Raw genomic sequence first — 18,024 nt, forward strand, 5'->3', positions numbered from 1 at the left:
CTCTTATAGGAGCTTAAATGCATTTACTTAACCCACACAATAAACTCATAAGGTAAGTGTAAAGACCACGGTTTTATAGATACAGGCAAACACCTAGCTTCACATATGTAAGAGATGCTCAAAATGGTATTATGAGTGGAATTGGTTTCTTTCCTGACACTCCACTAATGGGCACACAAAGGTTCTTTAGAAAAACTCTGTGGACATCCATGGTGACCTTGGTCTGTCATTCCTCACTTAAAACCTTCCATTCTTGGGGGAAAAACACAATTGACACAGAAACCAGGCAAGATACCCATCCCAGAATTGTGGAGAAGGATACTTTTGGAAAAATTGCAAGCACCACAAAGAGCAGATGAATTTCCCATCTCAGCTTTCCCTTCCTGACAAGGTGTGCCTTACCTTGAAATGTGAGACCACCGACCTATTCTTTTTTAAAATATTCTTTGCATTACTAAACATATTGAAAAACTAGAAAGTGGGATTTTTTTATCTGTTATTCCTGGTAATGGTCCATGATTGAAATAATTTCAGAATAAAACTAAAATAAACCTTATGACTCCAGCACAACACAGAGATAGAGACAGAGAGACAGGAAGGAAGGAAGGAAGGAAGGAAGGAAGGAAGGAAGAAAGGAAGGAAAAGGAAAATTCCAAATCAGATTGTCTTCAAAATATCAAAATCATCACCTTTAACAATGCATGAATAAAAGCAAAAAAAGAAAAAAAAGTGCACCATATGTGAGGCATCTGGGTGGCTCAGTGTGTCAAATGTCCAACTTTGGCTCAGGTCATGATATCACGGCTCATGAGTTCAAGTCCCACATTGGGCTCTGTACTGATAGTGTGGAGCCTACTTGGGATTCTCTCTCTCTCCCTTTGTCTCAAAATAAATAAATAAATAAACTTAAAAAAAGAGTCTGTTTCTTGGTTTGTCTCTTTTTTTCTTTTGCTTGTTTTGTTTCTTAAATTCCACATATAAGTGAAATCATATGGTATTTGTCTTTGACTTATTTCACTTAGCATAATACCCTCTAGATCTGTTCATGTTGTTGCAAATAGCAAGGTTTCTTGTTTTTTTTTTTGTGGTTGAAAAATATTCCATTGTATACATGTCCCATTTCTTCTTTATCCATTTATCTATCAATGGACACTTGGGCTGCTTCCATAGTTGGGCTATTGTAAACAATGTGGCTATAAACATCAGGGTGCATGTATCCCTTTGAATTAGCTTTTTGGATTTTGGGGGTAAATTTCCAATGGTGCAATTCCTGGGTTGTTGGGTAGTTCTATTCTTAACTTTCTGAGCAAACTCCATACCGTTTTCCACAGTGGCTGCACCAATTTGTATTCCCACCAACAGTGCACAAGTGTTCCTTTTTCTCCACATCCTTGCCAACACTTGCTGTTTCTTGTGTTTTTGATTTTAGCCTTTCTGACAGGTGGGAGGCAGCATCTCATAGTAGTTTTGATTTGTATTTCCCTGATAATGAGTAACACTGAGCATCTTTTCATGTGTCTGTTGGACGTCTGTATGTCTTCTTTGGAGAAATGCCTGTTCATGTCTTCTGCCCATTTTTTAATTGGACTATTTGCTTTTGGGGTACTGAGTTGTATCAGTTCTTTACGTATTTTGGATACTAACCATTTACAGGATATGTCATTTGCAAATATCTTCTCCCTTTCAGTAGGTTGTCTTTTCTGGTGATTTTCTTAATAATATTTTCTTTCTCTAACTTGCTTTATTATAAAGAATATAATATATAATACATACATCATATATGATGTGTGTTGGTTAGCTTTTTATGTTATTGGTAAGGCTTCCAGTCAACATTAGGCTATTAATAATTACGTTTCTGGGGAGTCAAAAGTTTTACACAGCTTTTCCACTGCCCAGGGCATGGGTACCCCTACCCCCCTGTGTTGTTCAATGGTCAACTGTTTTTTTTCTCTCTTACTTGACATAGCCATTTGCTATGGAATTTATTGAATTAAAACAATGACCAGAATCTGTTCTTTGAGGATTTGCACTCTTGCTTTTATTCCACTAACATAATAGTTACTAATAGAAAATTTATTACCTAGAATACAAATACTAAAAGTCTCTCACTTATTAGAATGAGCACTATCAATACAATGGAAAGTCTAATTTTTGTATTTATCACTGGACTTCATTCTAGACCCCCTGTAAGATCATCGTATTGTTTTGATTGGTAAATGACAAAAGGTGCAAACACTCAGCAACTTCCTCACTTACCTTTAAGTTACTATTTATCAACATTTTCTCTGTTGCTCTAAAGCAATCATGAGATGTATGTAGAAAGGTTCAATACCACATATTTTACACTTCTATGTTTTATTCTAATATTTAACCTATGAGAATTTTCTTCATATCATAATAATTTCTAGATTTGAAGCAAAAATTCTCCATCTTGATTTTCATTTTCTGCCCATCCTAACTTTCAGATTAAACTCTAAGCATCAACCACAATTACTGCTGACATCTTTGTATCAATGAGCCTCTGTGATTTTTATGCAAAGCCTGAAAACTTCACCCAGGGTGTCATTAAATTAGGCAAGGTTGATTTTCCTCTGTGTTTACTAACTGAAGCACATAGTCTCTGATCTTAGAAGTTCATGCCTGGCTAGGCAGTCATGCCCAGTTTTCACAATTTATCATTTGTTGTAATGGCTTTTTTAAAAATCTCGATAAAATATTCTGTCTCTTTCACATGAATATCCTTTACCTGGATAAGCAGAAGAAAAATAACACTTGTTTAAAATTAATTTCTTACTTTTCCCTCAGTGCAGTGCATCTAAAGAAGCAAAACTTATTGAATTAAATTTAATGACATAATAAATTCTTCCTTTCTGACAATACTGTGGTTTAATTCACAAGTGCACTTTAAGCTTTTGCCTTTAGCATCTGATGGGTCATTAGTCTGTACGTAATCCAGCAGGCGGACTCCTCAGAGTCTAAACTCCATCAGCAAGCACCAAATCAGTAGTTTCTGAAATATGACTTGTAGGTCAAATGTCCTGAAAAAGAGTGCCTTGGGCATCCCAGATGGAGAATAGGGCATGACAAGCAACAAACTGGGACAGAATTTGATGCGGACACTCACTAAAGACTCCATTCATTCTAACTCACTAAACAACTCTTCTCCAAATGATTTGACTCTTACTCTCGATGTCTCTAGCCAGTAGGTCATACAATGAAATTGGCTGCTACGTGCCAACAGGCTTAACATACATGTCATCAAGTTGAACATATTCTAATCACATTTTGCCCCGAGAACCTTTGTCTAATATCACAAAACAATCCATGGAATCGCTGTCAGTCATCCCAGACCAAAACAAGCTAATTGCTGCACATCACCCCTACATCGGGAAAATGCTCTCTGCTGGGTCAAACAGTCGCTTTTTTCCTGAAAGCATCTTCTCATGCTAAAAAATAGAAATACTGATCCCATTAACATTTTTTCCCAGAATTTCACATAAGATTTGGGAAAACCATTTTTCCACCCTAACTTTAACAGCTTAAATAGCTAACCTATCCAATCTACTGTAGTTCTGCCAAAGTGTTGCATTCATTTATTCACTTGGATGGTGCTAGATACTGGAAAAAGTCCCTGCCATCAAGAGTTAAACAGGTTATCTTGGATAAGTAATGTAATAGTGTACTTTAGACATCATCATCATCATCATCTCATCATTATTATGATCATCTTATGTTTAAATTCTTTAAGTAAAGAATTTAACATAAAACAAAACTGGACACTAGATACAATTGAGACCTGACATTATACATGAAGCAATGGGAAAAAAAACCCATCCTCCTCCCAAATGGAATTTTCAACATTCTATAAAAGCATCTTGTCTCACCTCATCATGGTGAGGAAGTTCCTAGAGGAACTTGGGAGGAAGACTAGACCCAATAGTTGAATTAGATCACTTTGTTTAGAAATGTTAAAGCCAGCATCTAAAACTGCTGGTTGTCCATGTCCCCATGAGCAGAGAGAGAAACAGTGAGGGTCATAGGAGCAGGAAAGATATAGAGGACTTGGATCCCGAAAGGAAGGAAATTGCTGAGAGAATGAGAAGGGAGAGAGAAAAAGAGTCTGAAAGAGAAGTGAGTAGAGACAGAAGCAAGAGGGCAGGAGAAGCAAGAAAGGAAGAGCAAAAAGAGAAGAGAAATTGAAGAGTAGGTAGGAGGAAGAAGAAATGAGAAGAGAACTCAACTAGGGCACGTACACCTAAATCCATGAAATTAACACATTGAAAATAATCCCGTGTCTCCTTATAGAGAGAAGAAGGGGTTGGATCAAGTGGGATAGCTTCCTACATAAGAAAGCCAACTGACCTGTGATGGTAGGCAGCTTCTCAAATGGCTCCTGCCTCCTGATATTCACATTCTGTATCATCCCCTCCCACTGGTAGGGGGCTGGACCTAGTGACTCACTTCTAATGGACAGAACACAGTAAAAGTGACTCGATAGCACTTGAAGATTAAGTTAGAAAAAAAGCTCTGGCCTCCCCCCTGTCTGTCCTTTCTTACTCTCTGTCATTTACCCCCTCTGAGGGATATCAGCTGCCATATTGTGAGCTGCCCTATGGAAAGGGCCATGTAATATGGGACTGAGGATGGCTTCTGGCCATCAGCCAGTAAAGAAATGGGGTTCTCAGTCCAACACCTCCCCAGGAACTAAACCCTGCCGACAACTACCTAAGTAAGTTTAGAAGTTAATCCTCCCTCAACTGAGCCTTTATTTTTTTTTTTTTTTTAATTTTTTTTTTCAACGTTTTTAATTTATTTTTGGGACAGAGAGAGACAGAGCATGAACGGGGGAGGGGCAGAGAGAGAGAGGGAGACACAGAATCGGAAACAGGCTCCAGGCTCTGAGCCATCAGCCCAGAGCCTGACGCGGGGCTCGAACTCACGGACCGCGAGATCGTGACCTGGCTGAAGTCGGACGCTTAACCGACTGCGCCACCCAGGCGCCCCTCAACTGAGCCTTTAGATGAGACTGCAAACTCTGCCTAACACCTGGATTATAACTTTGAGAAGTCTTTGAGACAGCAGCACTACTCAAGCACCCCTCAGATTCCTAATCCACAGAAACTATGACATAATAAATATTTCTTATTTTAAGCTGCTATTTTTTAAGATAATTTATTACACATCAATGGATAACCAATATACACATTTATATGAATTTGACCACTTTGCCCCAGATTAACTCGAGATTAGTGGGTGGATTGCTCAGGCAGCCCAAATAAATTTAATAACAGAATTATGAAGATCCAGCCTGTAATAAACTTAAGAACATGACTTAAATTAATCAGCAAATCTCACTCACGTTTCACACAGACACCTGGGTTTGAGCACCAACTACAGGCCAGGTACTTAACTACCTAGGAGATAATGGCGTCATTCAACCTCTCTGAGACAGTCTTCATATGTGGAAAATGGGGCTAATAATTATCCCTGCTTGTCATGCCTGCCATGAGATTGACTTTAGTTCATGTAATTGAAACTACTTTGGAAATTATAAAGTCAGTCATAAAATAAGTACTTAGAAGACTACTGCAGTCCCACTCAAGGGATTTTTCTGGGCTAATAACATTTTAAATATTTGCAACTCCTTAAAAAGTATTTCCTCTTTTTTATGAGGCAAAAGATAGAATCTCTATAGTTCTTAAGCTTTGCCACAACTGAAAACATCTTAAGTTCTCATTCTGTTTTTTCCAAATACATATCAACATCCATTTTAAAACTAGTCATTTCTTACATATTGAATTTTTTTAATGTTTTTTTAATTTTTATTTTATTTTTGGGGGAGTGAGAGACAGAGACAGAGTACTAGTGAGAATGGGCAGAGGGAGAAGGAGACACAGAATCCAAAGCAGGCTTCAGGATCTGAGCTGTCAGTGCAGAGCCCAACACGGGGCTCGACCTCATGAATCAGGAGTTCATGACCTGAGCTGAAATTGGATGCTTAACCGACTGAGCCACTCAGGCTCCCCTCTTTATTTTGAAAGGTGTATGTCTTAGGTGACTGCTCTAGACACAGACTGAGATAGGAATTCTTGTTGGAAAGATTTTTTTTTTTTTTTTTTTTTGAGGAACATTTGTAGAAGAAGGAGAGAGAAGAAAGAGGGAAAGAACACTAGACAAGCTCGGCCAGAGAACAGCTCAGCTGACACCATGGAGAAGCTCTGGAGTACAAATCGCAACCCAGCATTGGGTCCACCTTGAGGCTGAAAAGCTGGCCTTTGCAAGCTTCCTCCTTCCCAGGCAGTCATTGATCAGAGGGCAATTCTCCAGAGAAGGAGACAGTGCTGAGTTTACCAGCCACACTCAAACAACCAGGAGAGCACGTAGCAGCCACTAAAGAGGATCCTGGGTAGGGTTCCACTACAAAGTACATGTAGCATCCTTTCTCATGGTATTTTATCATCATTTCTGCAAATAAGTCTTGATACGCTAAGCTTTTCAGCATTGATCACTTTTACACCAGCTGTGTTAAATGAGACAGAAGAAGGAGCAGTGTAGAAAAATAAAGATTTGTCTTTAATCAGAGTTGTAAAATGTAATTCAGCTCAGATTAAAAAAGAAAGAGAGTCACCAGGAGATCTTTTTTCTCCTAAAATATAGACATTAAGAAATATATATAAGAGATACTTAACCAAGGCTGAGGCAAGGAGAGGACCTGGAGAGTAATGGTTGCTTAGTAAGCCCAAGTGGGAGAAGGGTCTGGGGAGATGAATGAGAGGAGAAGGGAGAATGTGAAGGGTTTGAACTCATGTCCCTGAGAGAAGCAAAGGCAAAAAAAAAAGTCCATGCCAGTGCCCATGAGGGAGGGGCAGGCGAGGAGGGAAAGGGAGAAGAAGGAATGATGACTTCAAAGACAAGATATTTCAACCAGTTTGGAATCACAGATGTATCCTAACTACCTCTCCTGCCAAAGCACACCTCCTGTCAAGCTTTCCTCTGTTTCTCCAATCTGACATGGCCCACTTTTTTCCTTACAAACTGTTTACATTTGAAAAGCTCAATCATGAAACAGAAGATGGTAAAACTTCTGTTTACCCAATGGTTATTACTCACACTTGAGCTGAAGCTTCCTGAAATATTGTTGCTCTTGGTTGCATTTTGGGGGGTATTTGTCGGAAAATGTATTTTGACAACAGTTGCCTAGAAGAAATTCTCGAGCTTCAGAATGCATGAGAGGATTTACGGAGGAACTCAAATGAAAAAGTAGAATCTGGGGTTTATACGCTGTACAGGGCTCCCAGCCTTCCCTCCTCCCAGCATGGATGCATGATCACTGCCAACCCTCGTTTGTGTTTCTGACATTAATGAATTTTGGCTTTTTTAGTATATCTGAAAAAAAGATTGGAGATTCCCATGAATAAAACACTACAGTGGCAATAATATTTCAACTAGGATTCAGTCTCTTTCCATCATTCTCAAACATAGGTTACCAGTTTTTAAAACTATTTCAGCTAAGGAATGTTTATGTACGATAAAACTAAATGTAAACGTGGGTTTAAGGTGATTGCCCAGTTGCTTTATATAACAAAATCTCTGCTGGTTTTCAAACTTATATTGAAACAGTATGCTAGTTCTGTTCTAACAGTATATAAAGATACTGGCTTTCCTAGATACATAAGCAAAGTCTTTTATGAGCTCATAAAGGCCAGACTTCGGAATATTTAAGTATTGGGTAATTCATAGAACAATATCTTTAGTCATTCAGCTAACGTAGAAGGCAACCACAGTTTATTCTTCTTAGATCTCTTCCTCTCATTTTTTTTTATGTTCTTAGGAGGTGAAAGGTATTTAGAAAAGACCTAAATACATTTTTTACTATTATTGAACTATCAAAGAGTTGCTCTCTTGTGGGACTCCCTTCTCTTCCTCACTCTGTGTATGTTAACCCACTTCAGAGACAATGGTGAGATGAACCCAAAATGCCAACTGACTATTTGCATTATAAATGGAGGCACAAAAGGATATTTTAAAACTGTTGGTTGATCTGGCATATCAAAGATTTCTTTCTAAGCTATTTCAGTGACTGCATTGAAGCAAACTGAAAGCAATGGCTTAAAAGGGGCCAAAAAAAAAAAAAAAACATTAAAAAAAAACATCTTATTTCCATGGAAAAATTCAGTTTACTCTCCTAACCTCCCCGCCTTTTGAATTACTTCTCTTTCTTACCCTCTTCTCTATTTGCAGGACTCAACAAGGAAGGAATCTGCAGTTCTCTGAATTCAAGTGTTAAGCCGGTTCTCTCTGGAGTGCAATCTGTTTTCCTTGCCTTGTCAAATCTGCACTCAAACTTCTAGCAAATAGCCTAACATCCATTTTTTGTTCCATTGAGCTAATTACCAATATTGTGGCTCTGATTCTACACATGTGTATACCATTTCCCTCTGTTTCATAAAGCACCTAACAGAATTATAGGTCATTAGTGTGTCTACCTGAGAGTCAATACAAGGGAAATGAACAAAAATTAAACAAAAAGTCTCCACGTCTTAACAATTGCTACAGCTTTCTTAACTTCTTCTTTGACCCTCATCGATCTGTGGTTTTGTTTTCTGTTTTCAAATGGAGGCCAGGGCCTTCCTAAGAACCATGGGAAAGTCGAACTGGGCTGCAGACAGGTGGTGTTTCAATTTGACTAAATAACCACTGAACATGGTACAGTCCTCCATGGAAGAGGCCAAGTTTGCCATGTGGTAGTGGCAGTGCCTGTGGAAGGAACTGGACTTCTCCTTTTTAGCAGTATCTTGGGAGAGTAGAGATGTAAGGGCTGATGACTGTTCATGGGCTCATAGGATGGAGAAATAGGCAATGCTCACAGAATATGAAATCTTATTATCGGAACACTAGGGGAAGGCAAAGTACTTTGGTCAGCAAATTCTTAGGAGTAAAATACACGCTATTACTAAATTGGTCTATACAACAAGGTATCTCTAAAATGAAAAGTTATGCCCATATTTGACCATTGGTCATTTCCAAGTATTATTTTAACTATGTGCTCTCTAAGGAAGTTATCCTATCTGCCTCTCATTTGACAGTGCTAGACTATTTATACTAAATTAGTTGAATATCTGATGTATGTGCACTTACAATATCAAACTCCTATAAAACTATGCCAAATTTTGCTTCTTATCACATTCTATTATACTTTACATTGATAGGAAAATAGTTCATGTGGGAACCGATACCAGTCTCTTTGTTCTGATTTTTGTTTAATGTAGCAAATTTTCCTGGATATGAAATGTTGAGGACACAGAACTCCGGCTGGAAGTCCACCAACTATTTCAGTGTTATTCACTGGAAATACATACAAACTGACCCCCAACCCTCTGAACACCCACCGCACCACACACCCTGACTACCACCCAAACAAAAACAGGAACAAAAAGGAATAACAAGATATCCCCGTAGATTCAATAAAATAATATTAAGATTACATTTTGGATAACACTGAAGAAGGGAGATGCTAGCATTGCCATTTAACAATATGGAGCTTGTTAGACCAGGGATACATCTGTCTCTAATAAGTTAGGGGCTATAGTACGTAATCATTTTAGCTTCACAATGAAATTCATTTCTTTAGGGTGGTTAGATACTTGATTTGAAAAACTACTGTCTAGGGGCGCCTGGGTGGCGCAATCGGTTGAGCGTCCGACTTCAGCCAGGTCACGATCTCGCGGTCCGTGAGTTCGAGCCCCGCGTCGGGCTCTGGGCTGATGGCTCGGAGCCTGGAGCCTGTTTCCGATTCTGTGTCTCCCTCTCTCTCTGCCCCTCCCCCGTTCATGCTCTGTCTCTCTCTGTCCCAAAAATAAATAAAAAAAAAAAAAAAAAAAAAAAAAAAAAAGAAAAACTACTGTCTAGTCTTGAACTAAAATGTAAAACGTGCTTCCCAATTAAGCTTAGAATACCTAGTTATCTGTCAAATTATCTTGGCATTTTATCTATATTTATATTGATCTGTCAGCATTGTTTTTACCAAATCGGACCATCGGAAAGACACCCATGCGCCACTAACTTTGGTATCGTACCTAGCTAAATTCAAGCCACAATATGAGCTTCAACTGTGAATTCTAAATGCATTTATTCATTGTCTATCAATTTGCCAACCTTTCTAAAGTGCAAGTTCATAAAAATCATAGAAATTGATATTTTCTTGAAGCTGCATAAAGCTTCAAATTATATTTGGCAATGACTCATTCTAGAGGAAAACTTTAGTAATATTCTATCATTGCCACATATTCCTGTGCCCGCGTTAGAAACACCTCTGTATCTTTCCCTTTCTGACACTACCTCTTACCTACTTCCTCCAGAGTTATGAGACAAGGCCACGTTATAATGACCTTTGCTATATTTCACTAAGACTTCCTTCTGGTCTTGCCACTAAGTCTTCCTGAAAACACATCTCCTTTAAATTCTCCACCTAAATTTCTCAGGGGAAGTCTACCTGACAGTAATAAGGAAACAAATAAAAATCCAAAGGAGGCCAGAACCAGTATATTTGAACAACTCTGCTCTAGTCTCAATCCAGTTGGCATTTCTGTAAATTGTCTTTCTCACAGACTTCCTAATCGATATAATTTACAAGTGTATTTAGTATGATTTCTTAAGATTCCATATATATCAGAAGTCAAAATGTGACCTGTAAATCTTTACACTTAAACAACTTTTTTTAGCAAATACACAGCTATTGGAAATAGCTATGATATTTTATGTATTTAAACATGATAGAAGGAAAATTTGCTCATAGAAAAAGATCCACTCCTGCCCATCCCTCCACCTAGGGAAGAAACACATGTTATGGATGGAAACATTTAATTGGACAAACACAGACACATGCTAAATCCCATGAAATACAATAAGCTCAGTCTGATTATTAATGATAAACGTCTTATTGTTCATTTCTAACTGGGTCTGAAAAAATCCTGGATTTCATTTAATCTCTGCTGGTACTAAAAAAACTCACAAAGCAATGAATTCTAAGGACAGTCCATGTTGCAAGAAAGGCTGCTTTCAGTGTGCCGGATAAAAACGACCACCCCTCCCCCACATCAGGTTCAGATACACCGGAGTGGGTTTTCCTGTTATTCTGACACACGCCTTTCTTCCCATATTAACAATAAAAGTTTGGTGTGCTATCTTACTGCAGAAGTTCCTTCCTGAGTACAAGCATGTCTTATCTGTTGAGAAATTCTGACACCAGGTAGATAGTTGTTTATGTCAAAAAGCATCTCTTGGGCAGATAACTGAGTGTTTTAAGAACCTAGATAAATGAGCAAGTTCTCTGTGCAAATATACAAAACACTGCGAATATAAGGCGGCTTTTTTCTGGAAAGACTATTATGCATTTCGTTGATGGATATTTCTACATACTACCCTGTCATGACCATGTTGTAAGGCTCTCCAACACTTGCCCACCCCCACGAACCTCAATCCAGTTTGCCTTTGCTCGGTTTCTACAATCTCGCCAATACTAAAATAGTGATTGCTCTCCCCTAAATACTTCTTGCTTTCTCCTACTCTCTCACACAGGGATCATGCTAAGGGCGTCCACACAAACCACCTTTGCTCTTTCCCTCCATCTCAGCCAGGGCTGAAAGTTAGCAGGTGCTGTTGACCTTCCCCCCAAATCAGCTTGCTGATTTTCCGCCACTCTGTTCCTGCTGCTGAAAAGGGGTCAATCAGATAAACTAACTTAGGTTCATGTGTTAACACGTTACTGATTTATCCTTCCAGGTAACTAAATATCTTATCTAAATGTAAATGTACAATGGTTAGATAAGACCTCAATCACCCATTTGTTATTCCTTACACACTAAGTATGTGTTGAGCACTCTGCCGAGGTTACAAAGATGAATAAGAGAGTTCTCACCTTCCGGGTGCTCACAGTTCAGTGAAGTCAGCAGATATAAACACCGCGGTAAATGTAAATGCGGTGACAGGGACACGTACGGGATGTCCTGAGAAAACAGGGGGAAAATCAGGGTCACTCAGCTTTGTGAAAAGGACTTTTAGTCTTAAGTCTAAATGCCAAATAAATAATACAAGAATCATAAGGTCTGGACTGCGCTAAGGGGCCAACATTTTTAGTTACTTGTGTGCTGAATGTTAGGAGCCGCCTCAGACAAAACACTGTAGTCAGCCACTATGAGTTCTACCTCCTGAATCTGCTTCCTCATCTGTCCTCTCCTTTCCAGAGCCCCCTGCCCAAGTTCAGGGCCTCATCATCTACCTGGACTATGACCTCCCCATTGCCTGCGTTCTTCTAATTGGTCTCTGGCCTCCACACTGTTAGCTTATTGAATTTGCTAAAATGAAAGTCCTTAACACACCTGGTGGATTGGAGCAAGAGCCTGAAAAAGACGCCCAGAAGAAGTGACTCCTGACACGATACAAAAATGGTGAGTAGAGAAAAGTGAGAAGACCACTCCAGAGGAAGGACCAGCCTGAGCAAAATTACGGAGGTGGGGACACAGTGTGGTGTGAGTAGGAAAATATCTAAAGTCCTAACATGTGCATAAGGATAGACTCTGATTTGAATGATCCCAAGCCAATGGAAGAGATATTTTTAGTCAAGGGAGTCTCGGAGGACATTTAGTCAGCCCTCCTAAAGCGACAACTTCCTTTTTTGACACTGAGACCAGTCCTAACTTCAGAATTTCTCTTCCACTCACCAAACCTCTTCCAGAGACTGTGCTTCTTCTCCTTCCCCTAACTTAAGCTGCTCCATCCATCCCCTCACATTTCATCGGTTCATACAATTCTTTATAACTATTTTCATATCGTTCTCAATTATTCCTTCATCCCCCGCCCCCATTTTGGAGGCAGGAGACTTGAATGCTATTTCTCTCTCTTCTCCCTGTCAGAACACTTTAGAACTCTGTTGATTTGCATCTGACTTAGCATTTCATAAACAGAAGCAGAAATTACTTTTTCATAATTGATTCCCAAGCAATACAATCAGAGGTGTCAGCCAAGTAATTCATGACAGGAGCGTAGTGTCCAAGGTCATCAGATACGAAACAGTAGTAAAGCCGGCTACCACTTGAGAATGCTTACGATAGACCAGGTATCTTGCACCCATTGTCTCACTTAATCTTCACATAACATCAGTATTGTGACATCGGTATTATCACCCCTATTTGAAAGATGAGAAAACTAAAGCTCAGAGAGATTAATTTAGCCAAGTTTTTCAACATTCAATGAACAAATATTTACAGACACCCTCATAATGGGGATCTGATGGTTAGTTAACACAAAACATGGTCCGTGCCCATAGGGAACTTACAGTCTAGCAAAGAAATCAGGCATTAAGCCAACATCCACACAAATGAATGTGAAATTGTGCATTTGAGAGGTTTTAACCTGGTCAGGAGAGTTAAGAGAAAGTCTTATTGTGGAGGAGAGCTAAAGGTCACCAGGATTTAATCATGGGAAGAAAGGAGGGAAAATTCTTCCTGGTGTAACAGGGCAGAGTTGGGATGCAAACCTACATCCGTCTGACTTACCAGCTCGAGGTCCAAATGTTTTTTAAATCCATGAGATCAAAATAAACAGTTTAAACACACGCACAGGTCTCATTGGTCACTTTTGAAGAATGCTAGAAAATAAGCTGAAACTGGTAAAGAGAGGGTTAAATCCAGTATTTATCCTGAGTTTTATGTACAAATTATAATGAATATATAATTCTTCAAGTATTCAAGTAGGGGAAGTTTCTCTTAATAAAAATATTTCGGCTACTAGGATGAAAAGGAATTGATTATATTAATAAAATTAATATAGGACAACCTATAATGAAGAAATTAAACAGTAATCAATAATGGCTACTAATAGAACAAGAAAAAGGAGGCAATGAGACATTATTTGCTTCCTGATAAAAATACAGTACACATCTATGAAGAGTTGTCAAAAAAAAAAAGAAAAGAAATCTAATCATGCATTTAAGTATCAATTTATAGGAAACTGAGGGGACTGAAGAACATGTGAAGAGGTAACATAGAAAGTTAATCATCAAAATCAGAAAATTCATGATTTTCTGATCAACAAACAACCCAGTTTCTTCATCAAATAGAGATTAGGGGGTGGAGGGAAAGAAAGAAAGATAGGACACCTATAGATTAAAAGAGACTGAAGAGACATATTCACCAATAGCTATTTATGAACTTATTAGGATCCAGATTCAAACAAATTGTTAAATATGTATATATATGAGAAAATTGGAGAAATCTGAACTCTGACTTGATACTGAATAATAGTAAGGAATTTGGGGTAAATTTTTAGGTGTGTTAATGACATTGCAATTGCCTGTTAAATGAAAAGAGTTCTTAACGTTTAGAGATATATTGGAAAACATTTACAGATAAAATTATGTGAGAGATCTGCCCCAAAATAATCTTAGTAAGACAAGATTAAGTGAAGATATAGATGAAACAAGATTGTCCATGAATTGATTGTTGAATGTTCACAGGAACATGAGGATTCATTATACTCTTTACCACATTTTTGTGTACGTTTGAAATATATGTTTCAGTAATGAATTTGACATAATTACTTAATATAAGTGTTTTCTCTTTCCCGTGTCTCCCTCTGCCTCCTCCCTCAATCAGAAAAAGGGGTCATGTGAGCCATGGGGCTATCGTTGCTTTAATTACCATCCTCTCTCTTGCTGGATAAGGTAGATCCGAACCAAAATGTAGTTTGATCAACTCTGAAATTCGCTAGAAGACATGCCCTGATCCCAGGCAGCCTAAAAAGTGCACACCCTTCAAAACTATTTAGATTGCACCCTGTCACACCTCTTCCTCATTTTTCAACTTCACTTTTTACCATCCTGCATTTTGACATCATGGACATTTACAATTATCAGCAAGGACATAGTCCTTCTCCATAGTTACTGTAAGTTTACTTAGTGTTTACATAGAGAAGTCCAGAGTCAGTGGCATGAAAACTTTAGCCCTTAGAGACCTTTGGGTCCAGCTCCCTCAGTTCTCAGAGGCAGTAAGTTAGTCCCCAACAGGTGAGGGGACTTGCCCAAAGTACATGCTGAATAGAAGTGCCGGACCTGGGCACTTTAAAATGACAAACACGGTGTTTCCTTCTAATTGTCTAAAAACGGAGGACCCCTCAAGACTATGAACATATGATTCGTTCTAGCCAGTGTGTCCCCAAAATGGACAACCCTAAACAACATCGTTGACTCCCTTGGGGCCCCTCTGCTCCCCGGCATCGAGTGATAGCACTGACAATGAGCAGAGGCAGGTCCTGGCTTGGGCAGGACTCAGAGGCCTGAAGGCACTGCCCAGCCACAGACAGGTCGTTCCATGAGCAGTGCACGATAGATCATGCTTTCTCACCCAGAAGAAGCCATCTACCCCTTCAGCCTACAATGTGGAATGCTTCTTTTCTTTTGACTTTCTCTTAGTCCTTGCATAGGTCCCTTGACTTTATTGATAGTTTCAAAAAGCCTTGTACATACCTATAAAAAAATTACTAGTGTACATTTAAAACTAGTGCAAGAGAACTTCCTCTCTCTTGACACTAAACAGATACAAAATTGAACATTAACATCCTTAATTAGTGCTCTGGCATCGGTCATTCCTGAGCTGAAGCAATTGGATAAGTGACCACTGAAAAGAATGTTAACATTTCTTCTCTGTTAATTTCCCATAAATGCATAAAATTCTGCCATCCCATTCTGTAAGGTTTATAGTTTTCCAAGAAAACCATACCCAAGAATAACAAGCGAATTGCCCAAGGTCTCAGAGGTGGTGAGGACATTGCCGAGAGCTAGGCCTCTAGCTGACCCCAAACCCACTCCTTTCACAGCACAATAGAGAGAAAAAGTACCATGGGAGTGTCTTTCGGGGCTCAGAGGAAGAACAATCTCCCCGGGAAAGGACCATCAAGACATTAAGGCTCTCTGTTAACTCCTCTTCGTGATCCTCCTGGAAAAGGCCAAAACAAGTTCTGTGCTTTTTAGAGAGAGCTGTAAAATGGCTGCAGAAGAACAGCCTCGAAGTGAACCTGATATTGGGTGTGTATAAATGGTTCATGACTCTGCTGTTTAGTGTACATGAGTCACCCAGAACACCGTGAGGCTCCAACATAAACCATGTCCTCAGGCCTCACCCTCAGCCCCTGCCACAGGCTTATTCACACATGATGTGCTAGCCTGGCACTCGAAACCCGCAGATCATCTGTGAGTCAGACCTCATTATGTGGAACACTTCAGACTTGCTATCCTCATGGTCAGCCATTATTTTCTTTCCGTCTGTCTGTCTGTCTCTCTCTCTCTCTCCCTCTCAGCTACGATGGAATTCACTGATCAAATAATTCATTCATTTTGCTAGACCCTCACTTTTTGAGGGAAATGGATGCATGCATATTTTCACATGTATTTTTAACAGAAAATGAGGAAATAAACAACAATATGGGTTTCTTGTTCATTTTCAGTTCTTCACAACATTCCACTAACCAGAGTAAACCCAACTCTTGGGCATTTTATCATTAAAGGATTCACTTTAATCAATAATCACGCAGTATTTCTGGATAAAAACTGAGAGGAACCATTGGGCATGTGCTAGAGGTTTTTCTTTTGTTCTAGCTGCATCATTTAAATAGACTCTCTTTCAAGCTTCGAGTTGCTATTTCATCTTCTTTTTTATTCTTTAAAAAAATTTTTTTTAATGTTTATTTATTTTGAGAGAGAGGGAGAGACGGAGTGCAAGCAGGGGAGGAGCAGAAAGAGAGGGAGACACAGAATCCAAAGCAGGCTCCAGGCTCCGAGCTGTCAGCACAGAGCCCGATGCGGGGCTGGAACCCACGAACCGTGAGACCATGACCTGAGCAGAAGCCAGCTGCTTAACCGACTGAGCCACACAGGTACCCCTATCTTCTTTTTAAAGTACAGTTGACATATAATATTAATTTCAGGTATACAACATAGTGATTCAACATTTATATGAAATGACCACCCATGGTGAGTCCAATTATCATGTGTTACCATACAAATTAATTGCATTATTGACTATATTCCTTAAGCTGGACTTTGCATCCACATGACTTATTTATTTTATTTTTTTAATGTCTTACTTTTATTTTTGAGAGAGACAGAGAGAGTAAAGGGAGGGCAGAGAGAGGGAAACACACAATCCGAAGCAGGCTCCAGGCTCTGAGCTATCAGCACAGAGCCCGAGGCAGGGCTCGAACCCACGAACCGTGAGATCATGACATGAGCCGAAGTCAGACACTCAATGACTGGGCCACCCAGGTGCCCCTGACTTATTTTATAACTGGAAGTTTGTACCTCTTAATCTCCTTCACCTATTTTATCCCTCTCCCCATCCACCTCCCCTCTTGCAACCACCAATTTGTATCCATGAGACTGTTTCTGTTTTGTTCTGTTAGTTTTATTTTTTAGATGCCACATATAAATGGTAGGGGCTGAAGCTCCTGGTTGGGGGTGGGGGGTGCCTGCCCCAGCAGTTCCACAAGGGAATATGGGGGTGGAGAGAGCAGTGATGGCAATGTAGATGGGGAAGTCATAAATGTTACCCACCAACACCAGACCAGCTAGGTAGGAGAGTAAAACCAGTGGTGCCCACCAGTACTTCTGTTCCCAAAGAAAACTCCTACAGATCCTGCGCCTCTGGTACCTGCCCTAAAATTCGTCAGTGAGTCTCTTTCACATATGGCCCAAGTGCTTTTCCAACTGCTGCCTCTGCAGTGATGCTCAGAGTGAGGGAGTTTGTGTTCACACCCTTTAAGAGTAGAGTTTTGGTTTCCTATAGCCTTCCGGCGCTCCTGGACTTTGCCTCTGTTTTTCAAAGCCGGGTATTATAGGGACTCATCTTCCTAGTGGGAGCCCTATGGCTAGGGTACCCAATGTGGTGTGTGAACCCCTCACTCATCAGGGCGGACCTCCACATTGGTAATAACCCTCCTCCTTGTAGGTCACCATGCCAGGGGTGTGCATCCCGA

The 18,024-nt window shown here is 39.6% G+C and overlaps 1 long non-coding RNA gene across 3 annotated transcripts; it reads right to left on the reverse strand.

Moving 5' to 3' along the window:
- Positions 1-2,085: 2,085 nt before the first annotated feature.
- On the reverse strand, positions 2,086-13,173 carry LOC132673513 (uncharacterized). Of its 3 annotated transcripts, none has more exons than XR_013557068.1 (3): positions 12,976-13,173; positions 11,918-12,005; positions 2,086-3,446 (listed from the first exon to the last, which is right to left on the reverse strand). It is a non-coding gene; the product is annotated as an uncharacterized LOC132673513 (long non-coding RNA). The 3 variants fall into 3 exon arrangements; XR_013557066.1 differs by lacking the exon at positions 12,976-13,173 and adding an exon at positions 12,378-12,765; XR_013557067.1 differs by lacking the exons at positions 2,086-3,446; positions 12,976-13,173 and adding exons at positions 4,251-4,463; positions 12,378-12,765.
- Positions 13,174-18,024: the final 4,851 nt, after the last annotated feature.

This window comes from Panthera onca, chromosome C1, assembly GCF_046562875.1.
Source record: "Panthera onca isolate mPanOnc1 chromosome C1, mPanOnc1 haplotype 2, whole genome shotgun sequence".
NCBI lineage: Eukaryota > Metazoa > Chordata > Mammalia > Carnivora > Felidae > Panthera > Panthera onca.